The sequence below is a fragment of the Talpa occidentalis genome, unplaced genomic scaffold, assembly GCF_014898055.3.
Source record: "Talpa occidentalis isolate TD23 unplaced genomic scaffold, MPIMG_talOcc4v2.1 talOcc4.13, whole genome shotgun sequence".
In the NCBI taxonomy this organism is placed as follows: Eukaryota; Metazoa; Chordata; class Mammalia; order Eulipotyphla; family Talpidae; genus Talpa; species Talpa occidentalis.
The window spans coordinates 92,491,065-92,505,922 of NW_023601322.1; the positions used below are offsets into that span (position 1 = coordinate 92,491,065).

The 14,858-nt window shown below is 35.1% G+C and overlaps 1 long non-coding RNA gene across 1 annotated transcript in view; it reads right to left on the bottom strand.

Moving 5' to 3' along the window:
* Nucleotides 1-7,404: 7,404 nt before the first annotated feature.
* LOC129145654 (uncharacterized) overlaps nucleotides 7,405-14,858 on the bottom strand; it is a 92,434-nt gene continuing 84,980 nt past the window's right edge. Inside the window, exon 4 of the long non-coding RNA XR_008551542.1 lies at nucleotides 7,405-7,470. This is a non-coding gene — a long non-coding RNA (uncharacterized LOC129145654). The remainder of the gene's footprint in view (nucleotides 7,471-14,858) is intronic.

Below are 14,858 nucleotides of genomic sequence, written 5' to 3' on the forward strand. Positions count from 1 at the left end.
ATGCAGTCAGGGACTTTTTAAGCAACTGTAGAGCGAATGAGTTTTGCCACAATCCAAGCTTAAACCAAAGCTTTATAACTCATAAGCCTTTCTTCTTAGACTTCCCTCATCATCTTCAAGAATAAGAGGAGATACCAGAGGGGTAGCTATTGCATGGAAAAGAAAAAAATGTCTCCTGTGAGAATATGTTTCATTGCAGCCATCACTGATCACAGGTGCTCATAACAGATACAGAGGAGATTGTTGGTCTCACCCAACAACCATGGTGCTAGTACTCTCATTTAGCAAACTACAATTTAAATGGAATATTCATGGTGAGTTCTGGGGAAATGGCATAGTGTTAAACACTATTAATTGGGAGTGAAAATTATTCCAAGCTTCGTGGAGAACAATTTGGTATTACCTGCTAACATATAGAAGGCACATAACTGTTGAGATAGCAGTTTCTAGTGCAGGACATATTTTAGGCAAATATATTCATAAATAAAACTTTTCTATGATGTATTGAAGTGTAGTTTGCAAAAGCAAAAGTAGAATACATTGAAATTGAGTGAACTCAAATAATATATTACAATAATGATAAGGAATATTTTCAAGATATATTGTTAATTCAAACCTGCAGTTTTTATGGTGTATGAACAAAAAAAAAGTGAAGAAGAGGAAAAAGTTAAGAGGATGGAAAGATGTAATTTATCTCTCTGGAAGTAGTGTCAGGAATCATTTTAAGTGAGTTAACTTTATTGCTAAGGATCCTATTGTTCTTTTATTGGTTAACTTTTTAATAACACCCTCATATAATTATTATTTTTAAAATGGATCACAACAAGATTCCCATGGGATTGTAAACTTGTAGGATTTTTTTAAAGATATATTTATTTTTATGCAAGAACCAGGGTACAGGCCAGATGCGCAGGAGGGTGAGGGAATTCACCAGAGCCAGAGTGGCAAACGGAACAGGCAGACTGACAAAATACACTGCTGAAGGGAGCAGCGGGTGAGACAGGAGAGGTATGCTGCACCATGTGGGATTCTCGCCGGCCCACTGCAGAGGCTGCAGACAGTATCACAGTGCAGGGCTCAACCCCTCTGCCACCAGGGAGGCCCATAAACTTGTGTTTTCAATAAACATATTCTATTTAAAAACAGCTAGTGTATATGAGTATAATTATTCATAAAATATTTTATGCTAAGATATTTAATCATTTTCACATAAATTTGTAAAATATATGGTTCATCTATTTAGTATGTTTTGGTAGTAACACCATATTTAATTAGGTAATAATCTTTGTCAACATGTTTCTTTCCTGGATTAGAGAATTTTAATCCTAAGATATTTAACAGTGTGAGCTTTTGAAAAACAGAAAATAAATCTTTACTTATCAAAAATGTGATAACTATTATGATTAGTGTGTCAAATAATTTTAATAATATTAATACCATTCAGCAATGTTAATGAAATGATCATTTGGATGCCTACTAAGTTATAAAATATATAGTGTCATGAATGAATTTATACATATTAACTACATTTTAAAAATAGGGCCTCCCTAGTGGCACAGCGGGTGAGTGCAGCTCTGTGAAGCTGCCTGCAGCCTCTATAGCGCAGGTTCGATTCCCAGTCAGCCAAGGAGATACCCACATGGCATGGCAAATCTCTCCTCTCTTGCCCGCTGCTCCCCTCAGCAGTGTATTTCAGTCAGTTTGCCTGTTCTATTCCCCTGCTTTGTCTCTGGTACATCCTCTCACCCTCCTGTGCCTCTGGCCTATACCCCAGTTCTTGTATAAAAAATAAATAAATATTTAAAAAATAAAAGTAAGAGTATCATTAAATTTAAATGTTAAATCCATAGTAATATATTAAAGAAAATAATACTAGAAAGAAAACAATAAATTGTTAAATATTTATTTAGCTGGCATCAGACATGAGATAAGCCCTTTAAACATACTATGAACTACTCTGAAGCATCCTAAACCAACCCAAGAGGAAGAAATGCTACAACATAAAGGATAAATATACTAAAATTCAAATGTGGATTAAAACCTTATGAAATCAGTGCTCTCTTCATTAACAGCATTTTTTCATCTATTAGCATGGCATGATGGTCAATGAGGCTCTTAGAGCCATGAGGCAAGCAGCATGGAGATTCTCTTTGATGCATGATTCTCTAGCATTTTTAACTACTGTGTCTAGCAGGCAGAGTACATTACAGACTGTGTTTCACACAATTACATTCCAAGTAGGTCCTGAAAGGCATCTCTATTGCCCTAACGTCAAAGATTATATAATCCATTCACAATGTAAGTTTGAATGTTCTTTATCACCTTCTAATACATAAAACTTTATTTGGTCATTGGAACCTGTCTTTCCTTTTATTTTCAAATATAAGGGTCTCATTTTCTGAACTAGGATATTGCCTTCTTTATTGATATTGTAGTGATACTGATTGAGACATTATGTGTATAACCAATGTTATGTCTATGGCTGATGGAGAGATTAGACAATTGAGACAGAATTAGTTATCAATTAAAAAGTAGCCACTTGATGATAAAAATTAGCCATTGATAACCAGATATGTGAAAGAGAAGGGCAAATACAATCTGACTGTGTAAAAAGGCCCCATCTAGACTACATGAACAGATGACCCTAGCGATAAGTCTCTGGAAGTAGTATAAATATTGACCCTGAATTTAAAGCCAATTTGAGATACTTATGGCTCCACACCAGTAGTTCTGGAAGCAGTTCCAGTTTGGGTGAGGAAGGCTGGGGACTTTCACTCTGAGAAATGTGGTCTTCCTTCCCTACAGACAGACAGCTGCCAGGTACTCTAGAAGTTTGCAACTGTCTCCCTTTTACTTTCAATTGACCTGTAAGCATATTTATTTATTTATTTATTTATTTATTTATTTGTGGGGACCTTCGCCTGTGGCCAGGGAACAAACCGGCACTGCAGAGGCTGCCTGCAGCCTCCCAGCCCAGCGCTCATCTGCTGCGCCACCAGGGGAGGCCCCCTGTAAGCATATATTATACTGTGTATTCCCTTTTAAATTCTTATCATTACTATATTAATTTGATTTGAGTCATAGTGAAGCCTTCCTGCTGTGTAGAACGGGGTTTATAGCAACTCAAAAAATAGTTGGGTAAACTTAAACAAGTCACTAGCTTTTTGATATCTCAATGAGGGGGCATTAGACATTTCTGTTTATAAGCAAATCCATAAAGTTAAATATATAAAGATTAGTTAATATGTAAGCTTCAACTTTTCTATTGTGATAAAGCATATTTTATTGAAATGATTCCACCAATTTGGAAAAAATAATAAAGTTAAGAAAAATAAATCAATTCAGTGGCACATATATTAACTTAATATTTCTCTATTTTCTGTCTTTTCAACATTGAGTTAGTGTGAAAAAAATATGCCAATGACATAAATCCTAAATAATGTTAAGCATTATTATTCAACACTTTTGTGGATCCACTCACTGCTCCATGGATATCCCTGACATTACTGAACTAAATATTTGGTGAGAGAAGCTAAATATTTTTGATAATCTGTTGAATCCAATTTTTATGGAAACTTTATATTGTTATTTGTAATTCCTGTAAAGTATGATGCACCAGTATAAATACATTTAAATTATATGAAATAATTATTTTTTATCTATCTTAACATATGCTTCTCAATAGGTAGTATTACATTTAGAGGATTACATTTTAAAAATTATGAGTACAAAAATTAATTTAAATTCCCACTGATACAATGATTGAGGGTCCTTTGTATTAGAAATTTCTTAACAAGTATATTTCCAGGTATTGCGTTTACATTATCCAACATTCTGCTTTTCTGGAATATGTTATTAAAGAAAAGAGAATTAACTAAAGTCACTCCACTTAAGTGTGTGTTTGTATTTTTTAATATGTATCTATTTGGGTGAATTTTTTGAGTTTTTTCTTCTAATTTGACATTTTGTTGTTTCAATGTGTAAATCATAGAGTTCATTCTCTCTTACATGTTTTATTTTGTGACTATAAATTATTTCCAAAAAGGATGACCACTTTTATTTTTCCATATATACCTGAAACTATTATATTTCCCTTGCTTTGATTTCTTTATCTTTAAAAAAATATATGTATCCTTTAATTTATAGTCATCTCCCAAATGTGTATTATAAATACTTGATGGTATAGTCTTTCAAATTAATTTGTTTTGGAAATATGGCTCTGACTTTTTATTTGACTATCATAGGCTTCTTTATTTTTTTAAATATTTTCAAATGCAAATCTTTTTGTGTAAGTTTTTAAAAATCCATCAAAATATCTTTATTCTTCCCTTTCTCTAACATTTATAAGTCTGGAACACAACAGATCCAGTCTCCGACAGCAGCTCAGTTAGTCCCTAGAAACCAAATTATTTCTTCCTCCCTGAATTTCTAAAGTCAAATGATCAGTCCTGCAACATTTTTAAGGCTCCATTTAACGAGTGCAGAAGACCTTTGATTTTAAGCAATGAGTCATGCTGCAGTCTCCAGTTCTATGCTGATAACTTTTATTTCCCTTTCCCCAAACATTTAAACTTCCTTTCACAACCTCTGATGTAAATCATGCAAGCCCAGGCTTCAGGCCATGTTCTGTGTTTCTCAGGTATGGTTGGTGCCTATTCCACTGTGTATTTATCCCTTGTATTGTCATGTTTGGATTTGAAGAACAGAAACTTTCCAATGCTATCATACCTGTATCCCAGAGTTCTACAAGAGGTCATTTGATTACTAAAAATATCTACAAATAATTACTCTTCCTTCTACTCTGATTAGCTGTGTCTTGTTGCTTTCCATCTACCTCACAGTTCAATCATTCACACTTTTGTTTGAATGTCTTTGTCTCTGCCTTCCTCCATGTTAAAGTGCCCCATTTCGGACTATAGACATATTATCTTTTTTTAAAAAATAAAAATGCTACTCATTCCCTTGTGATTTTTGTCTAGTAACATGGCTATCATTTCCATAAATATCTCTTATATTTTATCTATAGCTTAAATACTTCCTCTGAATTCTAGATTTGAAAACCTCACTGGGACTCAACATCCCTATAGAATATCTAAAAGATATCTCAAACTTAACACACATAAAAACAAGCTTCTGAACATCTGAAAAACATATTCATCAGTATCTTTATAAAGCCTTAAAATGTTTCCTCGCATGAGCATTTTCTCGAGAAGTTCATGCAGTGTTACTTTATGAAAAGAAAATACACCAAGACAAAGAAGATAAGGATTTCATGACAAATAGAATACTACACAAGAGAATGTAAAAAGAAACCTCTCTGAATTTCCTGAATGATGGTTAATTATGTAGCACACCCAGAGAAAGACTAATAAAGGTAAAAACAGGAAGTTTAAAATTCAATACCACCACCAAAAAAATTAAAAATAAAATATTACCAAAAGAATGGGATGTGTTGAAAGGAGATTTAGATGATTTAGAATAGTTTAATACCATGAAAAAAATAAAGATAAAAATTAAAAAAAAGGCAATTAGGATTGCTAAACAAAAAGTAATTGAATGAGAAAGAAATGCAGCAATAGTTGTCTCACAAATGAACAGTTTTTACATGATCAAAATAATAAGAGTATCAGTCTAACCAAAATTAAACTAAATTTTAAGGAAAATAGATAAGCAGTCTATATGTTCATAGGACTAGTAGAAGAAAAACACAAGTGTTAAATTGTAATCCCCCAAATAGCAAGGATAGAAAGCACCTGGAATAGAAATATGGCGGGAAATGGCCCAAGAAACAGTTAAACCAGTTATTTTAAAAGAATAATTAAAAATAAAAAAAAATTAAATTATCAGGAGTTGCCTTTCTGGTGCTATGTTAATTCAGAACTTAATTCATGCCTCAAAAGCAAAACAGATGATACATTACATACTTTTATGCGAGTACATTATCATACAAAATCAGATGCACAATTAAGTTATACCGTTTCTTTACCACTGTGTCTTTGAGCACAACAAACAAAAACAACGCCATGGATAAACAGTAAGTTTATGCAATAAACCTTTACTAGTCACAGTGGTGCAGGATTTGAATTGCTAAACCCGTGTGTGTGTGTGTGTGTGTGTGTGTGTGTGTGTGTGTGTGAGTATTTAAACTAAACATTATTACAATGGAAGTAGGAGCAATAAGTCTTGGGTATTAAATACACTTTTTTCTCCTCCTCTAAGGTAACTATTTTGAGGGAAAAGTTAAAAACATGAAACTGTTCCTACTGTCATCAGAATCTTTTTTCAGTAAACAATGTGGCATCATTGCTAAGATTTTTTGTACCTCTCTTTTTCTTTCTATTATCAGATTCCACCTACGTTTTTATCACCTGCCCAGGTTCTACAATTCTTTTTTAAAATAAGATTTAATTAATGAATTAATCTATTTATTTATGCATACATGAACTGGGGTGTGGTCGAGAGGTGCAGGGGGGTGAGACAATTCACCAGAGACAGAGTGGGGAGCATAACAGGCAAACAGACCAAAGACACTGCTGAGGGGAGCAGCAGGCGAGTCAGGAGAGGTCTGCTATGCCATGTGGGTCCGCTCCCTGGCCGGATATTGAACTCTAGTATTTATTCAATAAAACAGCCAAACAGTTGTGTTGTTGAGGTTGTCACCTGATGGCAGTGAATAAATTCTGTGACTATAATTTTATACTTGAAAAAATGTAAATGATGGAAGAGATAGCACCTTGATGCCAATGATCACCAAAAGTATATACACTTTAGGGCCTTCCTGGTGGCCTAGGGGTTAAGTCTCAGTGTTATCACCAGTATTACATGAGTTCGATCCCAGGCCAGGTGTGCTCATAGAGCAGAGATGACCCACTGCCATGGACTACTTACTCCCAGAGTGTTATTGTGAGAGAGATGTAGTTTATAGATCCTCCATATTTGTGGTAACAGTAGTTTGGTGTTTTACTAAACTAAAGCATTCAGATAAGGATATACAAATGAACAGTGGTAAGGAAGTAATATAGGTTAGTGAGGTGTAAGCATAAACTACCTAACCAAAAGTAGTGTGACTCTATTCACTATAATATTTTCTTGCAAAATAAACATTATAGAGAGAAGTACACTGCTTTAAAAATTAGAAAATATTTCAGTTAATTCTTACAATAGACACTTAAAAATGTCTCCTTGAATTTATAATTCATATGCAGGCAATAGAGCTGACTAGTTTCATGAAAGATACCCATTTTGCCTAACAAATATTCATCTGAAGTGCTATATGACCACTCATAAATCTTCTAAATTTAATATTCAGAGAACTTTGTATGTGCAACCTTAACATAGCGGGTCTTAAGATAAATAATCAACACCTTTTTATTTATTCAAAGATAACATCTGACTCACCTGATATGTAATCCATGTTATTATTGTCAAAGTTGTTCCATTAAATGCTCTCATACTGTGGGGATGAGATATCTAGAAAAGAGACATTAATACTTTTCTAATTTTTAAGAACAATATAACAGCAGAATATCTTATATCAGTGAGATTCTGTGTCCTGAATACAATGCAAAAACATGAATACTGACTATTGTAGCATCCTGTGTCTACTCGATCATTCAAGCTATAGCATTTTATTTAATGATGGCATGAATTATAATCCCATCTATATATTTGCCAGGTTTTGTTATCATTTTTGTCATTGTCCCATCTGTCATACAATTTCATCATCAGTGAGAGTGTGTCAGTAATGATGAAGGGAAGGACACACAAACGTACAACTCTATCAGCATTGCCCTTTTTCTAAGAAGTTGAAACAAGAGAAGTTGGACACTAAAATTGAGGTAGAAATTAAATTTACACATTAAATATTTAAAATAGCACATTTCATAAATCAGTGCAACTCATTGGAGAATTCGACAATTTTCAATCTATATTAAGACTATTCTTTATTTTTCAAATTTAAAAATAACATCATAGCCAATGTCCTGATCAAAATACCCTGTTAAATAAAGTCTTTTCAAAGTAGTTTTATATCACTTAAGAGTCTTTAGATGTAGCCTAGCAAATTGAACTCTAGATAACATAAGGTTAACACAAATAAAATTAAAGGTGCTTGAGATCAGATGATGGTTAAATAGGAGACCCAGTAAATTTTGCTTAAATATAAGAGGAAATTTTTCTTTGGATGTGTGGGTGCCCCTAATCTGAAAAATAGATACTGAAAAATAGTCTGTCTTAGTGTTTTTTAAACTTTAAATTACATATACACATATATTTAAAATAATCAACTTAAAGCAGTATTTTGCTATCATTTCTGTTATCATTTTTTTTCTCCACAGATTCACAGAAAGAGAAAAATTTGAAAATTCCACCCTACAACCAATGATTGACCACTAATCTTTTGTCTTTCTAAAATATCATCATACCCAAGGTAATCTAAGAGTTTTATGGTTTTGCATTTTACATGTCAATCTATGATCCATTGGAACTAATTTTCCAAAGGGATGAAGATGCTCATATGAAATCTTATTTTTTTTGGTATGTGGCTACCAGTACCATTTGTTGAAGGGGCAATCTGTGATCCATTGTATTGCCTTTGCTTCCTTATCAAAGATAGTTGACTATATTTATATATGCATATACCATTGGGCGCTCTATTCTTTTCACTGATATGTCTATTTTTTCACCAACTCCACACAGTGTAGCTTTATGTAGGTCTTAAAATTGGGTAATGTCAGAATTCTGACTTTGTTCTCCTTTCGAATTAACTTATTTTGGTTTGCATGTGAACATCACCATGGTTTTTTGATATCTTCAAAATAGATTTGGAATGGGAGGGCATAGAATCTAGAGGTTAAGTTGCAAAGTCTCTGCATTTTTGTTTTTAAAAGGTTTATTTATTTATGCATACTAGAAATGGGGTACAGGCCAGAGGTATGGGGATGAGAGGATTCACCAGAGAGAGTGGGGAACAGAACAGGCAGACTGATGAAACATACTGCTGAGGGGAGCGACAGGTGAGTCAGGAGAGGTCTGCTGTGCCAGTACCTGCATCTTGATAGTTTTTTTCTACAAGCATGAAACAGCTCTATGTTTATACATTGTTCAATTTTTTTCCTATTTCTTTTTGGGAATCACAAGTGTAAGTGACATAATTTTTCCATCAAATTCCACTTATTCATTGCACATTAATTTTATATCCAGCAACAATGTGAGAATTGCTTTTCAGTTCCAGCAAATATTTGGTAAATTCTTCTGGATTTTCTCCATCTACAATTATATCATCTGTGAACAGTTTTATTTCTTTCTTTCTAATTTGTTTATCTTTTATTCTTTTCTTATTACATTAGCTAAGATTTCAGAATGATGCTGAGAAGAAGTGATGGGTGGGGATATCATTGCCTTATTATTGATATTTGCAGGAAATCTTCCAGTTTCTCCCCATTAAGTATGATGTTAGCTCAAATTTTATTTTATATATAAAATCAAATAGGGACTGTTCTTTGCATTTTGTTTACTGATTTTTTTTTTTTTTACCTAGAATAACTATTGTGTTTTGTCAAATACTTTTTCATGTGAGGTTATTTTTATTTTGCTTATTGATGTGATGGATTTTTTTAATTGGCTGTCAAGTATTGAACCCACTTTACATACTAGGATAAATCATTCTTACTCATGGCATAAAATGATTTACACATTTCTAGAGTTTGATTTGTGTTGTTTTTTGTTATTGCTGCTGCTGTTGAGGACTTTTGCATCTACACTCATGTTAGATTCTGGTTTGTAGTTTTCTTTCCTTTTGTTTTGGTGGGGACTTTGTTTTAAGGTTAGGCTGGCCTCATAAGATGAGTTATGTAGTATACTCTCTGCTTCTATTTCTGCAAGAGATTATGCAGAATTTCTTTAACTATATGGCAGAATTAAATAGTGAGCACATCTGGGATGGGACTCCTTTTTCACAAATGTATTCTCAGTCCATGATAATTTTTATAAATACTCTAGGAATAAACCGTTAGACCATAACACCAAACCAGTGCCTATCAGAAAGCAAGGAGGAAGAGGGGAGTGTGACTCTGGTAAAAGGGGTTAATTGTATGGTAAAGGACTAGAGTTTAACTTTTAGTGGTAAACTAATGTAGTCTATATACATGTTTTTTTTAAGACTTTTTTTAAAGATTTATTTATTTATTTATACATGCACTGGGTACAGTCAGAAGCGCAGGAGGGTGAGAGATTTCACCAGAGCCACAGCAAGGAACAGAACAGGCAGACTGATGAAGTACACTGCTGAGGGGAGCAGAGGGCACAGCAGGAGAGGTCTGCACACCATGTGGGACCCTCATCCGTTGGCCACGGATCAAACCAGCGCTGCGGAGACTGCAGGCAGCTTCGCAACCCAGCGCTCAACAGCTGCGCCACCAGGGAGGCCTCATACATTTTAATTTTAATGATGCACACCTGGAACTTATATAATGTTACAGCGCAATGCTATTTTAATTTGAAAAATTATTTTAAAAAGTCTGGTAATGCATGGAATGGAATACTGGTCAAAGTAAAAAAAAAATGCAGCTACATGATTTATTATGCTGACTGAAAGAAGTCAGAATCAAAAGGGTATGTATGTGTGTATATATATCCCAATTCTGTCTATCCATCCATCTAGCCATTCATCCATCATGATTTCATATATCTGAATTACTAGATAGGCAAAAGTGTGAAACTATTAGTAGTTGCTATGGGTTAAGACTGAAGGCATGGGACCTCCCTGGTCTTGCAGGCGGTTGAGCACAGTGCTGTGAAGCTGTACGCAGCCTCTGCAGTACAGGTTCCATCCTGGCCAGCCAGAGAGATACCCACATGGCGCAGCAGACCTCTCCTGTCTTGCCTGCTGCTCCCCTCAGCAGTGTATTTCAGTCAGTCTGCGTGTTCTGTTCCCTGCTCTGGCTCTGGTGAATTCTCTCACGCCCCCACACATCTGGCATATACCCTGATTCTTGTATGCATGAAAAAATAATCTTACCAAAAAAGACTGAAGGCATGGACTGGATATAAAGAGGAATCACAAGGGTTTTTTTGTAGTGTTCCTGAACTGTATCTTCAATATGGTCATGGTTACATGGCTGTAGTTGTCAAACTCAATGAAGTATATAGCAAAATAAGTGACACTTATAACATGTAGAATGAAAACAGTATTTTTTAAAAAATGCCTTGTAAAAGTGTTCAATAAAAATTAGCTCTATTATTATTCCCATGTAAATTTACCCTCATCTAAAATTATATTCTCTCTCTTGACTATACTTCCAAAATCCATTCTGACATACATTTGTCTACATTTTGCTTTTGGAATAAAAGACTTGAAATACTTTTTTGCGGCAAACTCTATTTTGGTCTTGACTTTATCATTTGCCCAACAAAGAATCAAGGTCCTGACTCAAGCAATGAGCATATTGGAAGGGGAAGCCAGAAAACATTGGTTTTCCCTAGATTATTGCAAATACTTGAATGACTGCAAGAAATAATTCCTGAATAATACAGGAACCAGCTGTTCAGGTGGCACTCCCCTTTAGACACTGGAAGCTGACTTACCAGGAGTTCTCATTCCGATTCTTAGTATGCCCTTCTATCTTATTAAATATCCTCAAATTTATTTTTAAAATGTGAAACTGTAAATTCTATTAATATGACAAATTGGCAACAAACCAATTCAGAATTTATATATGGATTCTGGCTACCTTCCCCCTACGATTTAAGAGATACTTGGATCAGAGTTATAGGAAATCCCTGGAATTCAAGCTGTGAATGAGATGGGTGTTTATGGTTGTCTTTCTCTTATTTCCAGTTAGCTGTAATTATTATAAACATCCAATCTTCTCCCAATATTTATATTCTATCTCCTACAAAAAGTTTTGTTGTTGCTATCTTATTGTTTATTATTTTTAATCACTAGCCACTTGATTTGTCAGTCTTTCCTTAACTGTGCCCTTCAATTCCAGCTGACCATACATTATTGTTTAATTAGTTGTTTTCAACAGCAAACCATATGTTGCCAAATTCTAATTATATAATACTTGCTGGACTTTTAATTGCTCTGAGAAGCAACTGAGGCCAGAAAATCAGCATCACATTTCCACAGAATTTGGGGAACTTTTCTGTCTGCAACAAGCAACCATTTCTTGCACGTAAATTTCTGTATCAGTTCTGTTATTTCAAGAACTTCAAGCTGATTCTGATTTGAGGCAGAAAAAAAAATTCAATGAGTCTCTGGGAAATCTGTATTATGCCCTATTTCTGAGAGTTCAAAAATAAATTTGGAAAATATGTCCTAAATCCCTAAGATGTAAAATAAAGACAGAGGTACTAGAGAAATGAACAGATATAAAGAAGATATTTACACATGAATTTCATTAAAATGCAATTTGATCAAAGTCTAAGAAAAATGTTTCAATACTGACTTGATGATTTTCCATTACTTTCTCATGATAAAAGGACAAGAATATACATTTTTGCATTTTTACCTAATAATACTTACAAAGTATTATTACAAAGTAAGTACTATTTCATCTGCTTTTATTTTATGTTTCTTTTTATTTAAGCAGCTTTTATAAGGCTTTTATTTTTTTACTTAGAAAAATGCAAGTAAAAGAGTGTGGAGAAGAATCCCAAGAAGGACTTTCAAACTTTATTATGAAAGAGATGAATAATATTTTACGTTTATCATGCAAAAAATTATTTTAATAAAAATTCATTTTTTTAAAGATTGATTTATTTATTTATACAAGCACAGGGTACAGTCAGAAGTGTGGGAGGGTGAGAGAATTCACCAGAGCCAGAGCAGGGAGCAAAACAGACAGACTGACGAAACACACTGCTGAGGGGAGCAGCGGGCGGCAGGAGAGGTCTCCGCGCCACGTGGGACCCTCACCCGGTGGTCAGGGATCAAGCCGGCGCTGCAGAGGCTGTGGGCAGCCTCGCAACCCAGTGCTCAACCGCTGCGCTACTGGGGAGGCCCAAAAATTCAATTATTTTAAGAACAAAAATAGAAATGCGAAGGCTATAAACACCGCAGAGAAAGAAAAAAAAGTAAACTCTTTTTTATCAGTAAAGAATTCCTAAAAGGATTGTTCTTAAGTTGGAGCTGGTAGTTAGCTAGAAGTAGGGTGATGGTTAAGAATAAGGATTCTGGCTTCCCAGGTGGTGCAAGGGGTTAAGTCTCAGCACTATGAAGCAATCTTCAGCCACTGCAGAACAAGTAAGATCCCCTACCAGAAGAAAACCTACATGGCACAGCAGACCTCTCCTGTCTTGCCTGCTGCTCCCCTCAGCAGTGTATTTCAGTCCGTCTGCCTGTTCTGCTCCCCATTGTCTCTGGTGAATTCTCTCACCCTCCACCCCAGCACCCCTGGCCCATACTCCAACTCTTGTATGCATAAATAAATCTTTTTTAAAAAGAATATGGATTATGAAAACATATTGTTTGGATACAATTATCAGTTGTGTCCTTTCTAGACTGAATGTTTGTGTCCTTCCACAATTCATATGTTGAGATCTTACTCCCTAATATGATGACATTAGAGGTGATTAGATCATGAGGCTAGAGCCCTGATAAATGGAATTAGTCTTTATAAAAATGACCCCAAGGAGGTCTCTCTTTTCTTTGGTCATGTGAGGTCACAGTCGGATCATGGTCATCTTTGAACCAGCAACCAAACTCTCCAAACCCCAGATTTACTGGCAACTTGATCTTGGATTTTTTGGCCTCCAGAACAGTGAGAAATGTTTAAGCCACCTGTCTATGTTATTTTTTGTTGTAGCAGCCTAAATAGACTAAGATAGTCCTTAACAAGTTGTGCTACAGCCAACTATTAACTCCACTCTGCCTCAGTTTCCTCATTCATAAAAGATGGGGTAATGTCTATTTAATTTCTATTTAAACTATTTAGTTTTGCTAATGGTTAAATAACTTAAGAAACATAAACCACTTCCATCATTGCTTGGCACTGAGTAAGGGGCAAAGAGTTCTTATGAAGAAATGCAAAAATTAAGTTGTATTTTGGGCTGTAGAATATAAAGGAAAGGATGCCATGGATCATATAGGGAACTAGGGAAAGCAGGTCAGTTTGGAGAATAGGAATCATTGCTGGTTTGATAGGGTGAGCTGAATCAAGTTAGTAATAAATACACAGAATATGGGAGGTGGGGAGGGTTATGGCCATCACAGGGATTCACTGTGTGTGCAATGGGAAATCAGCAAAGGTACTTAGGCCTGGAAGTTTTGATGTGTTAGTTGTGACCGTCACAAGGTTTTTAACAGTGTTTTTAAAATGCATAGTGGGGCCTCCCCGGTGGCGCAGCGGTTGAGCACTGGGTTGCGAAGCTGCCCGCAGCCTCTGCAGCGCCGGTTCGATCCCCGGCTGCTCCCAGGCCACCGGAGGAGGGTCCCACACGGTGCGCAGACCTCTCCTGCCGCCCCCTGCTCCCCTCAGCAGTGTACTTCGGTCCTTCTGCCTGCTCTGCTCCCCACTCTGGCTCTGGTGAATTCTCTCACCCTCCCACGCTTCTGACTGTACCCAGTGCTTGTATAAATGAACAAATAAATCTTTAAAAAAAATAAAAATAAAATGCATAATAATTACAAATACAATTTTTTTTTTATTTCCAGTTATGCAGGTTAAGGCATAATATGAGCTGATTTTAATAGTGCATAGAAATGTCTCTAAAATATAGGGTACCTTGCAAATTAAACTGGAGTCACAGATAGAAAGCGATTATAATCTTTTTAGAAATATCCAATTCTCTAGCTAAGAAAGAAATAGATCATCTTTCTGACAATACTTAGTGTGATAACACCCAATATAAATGTG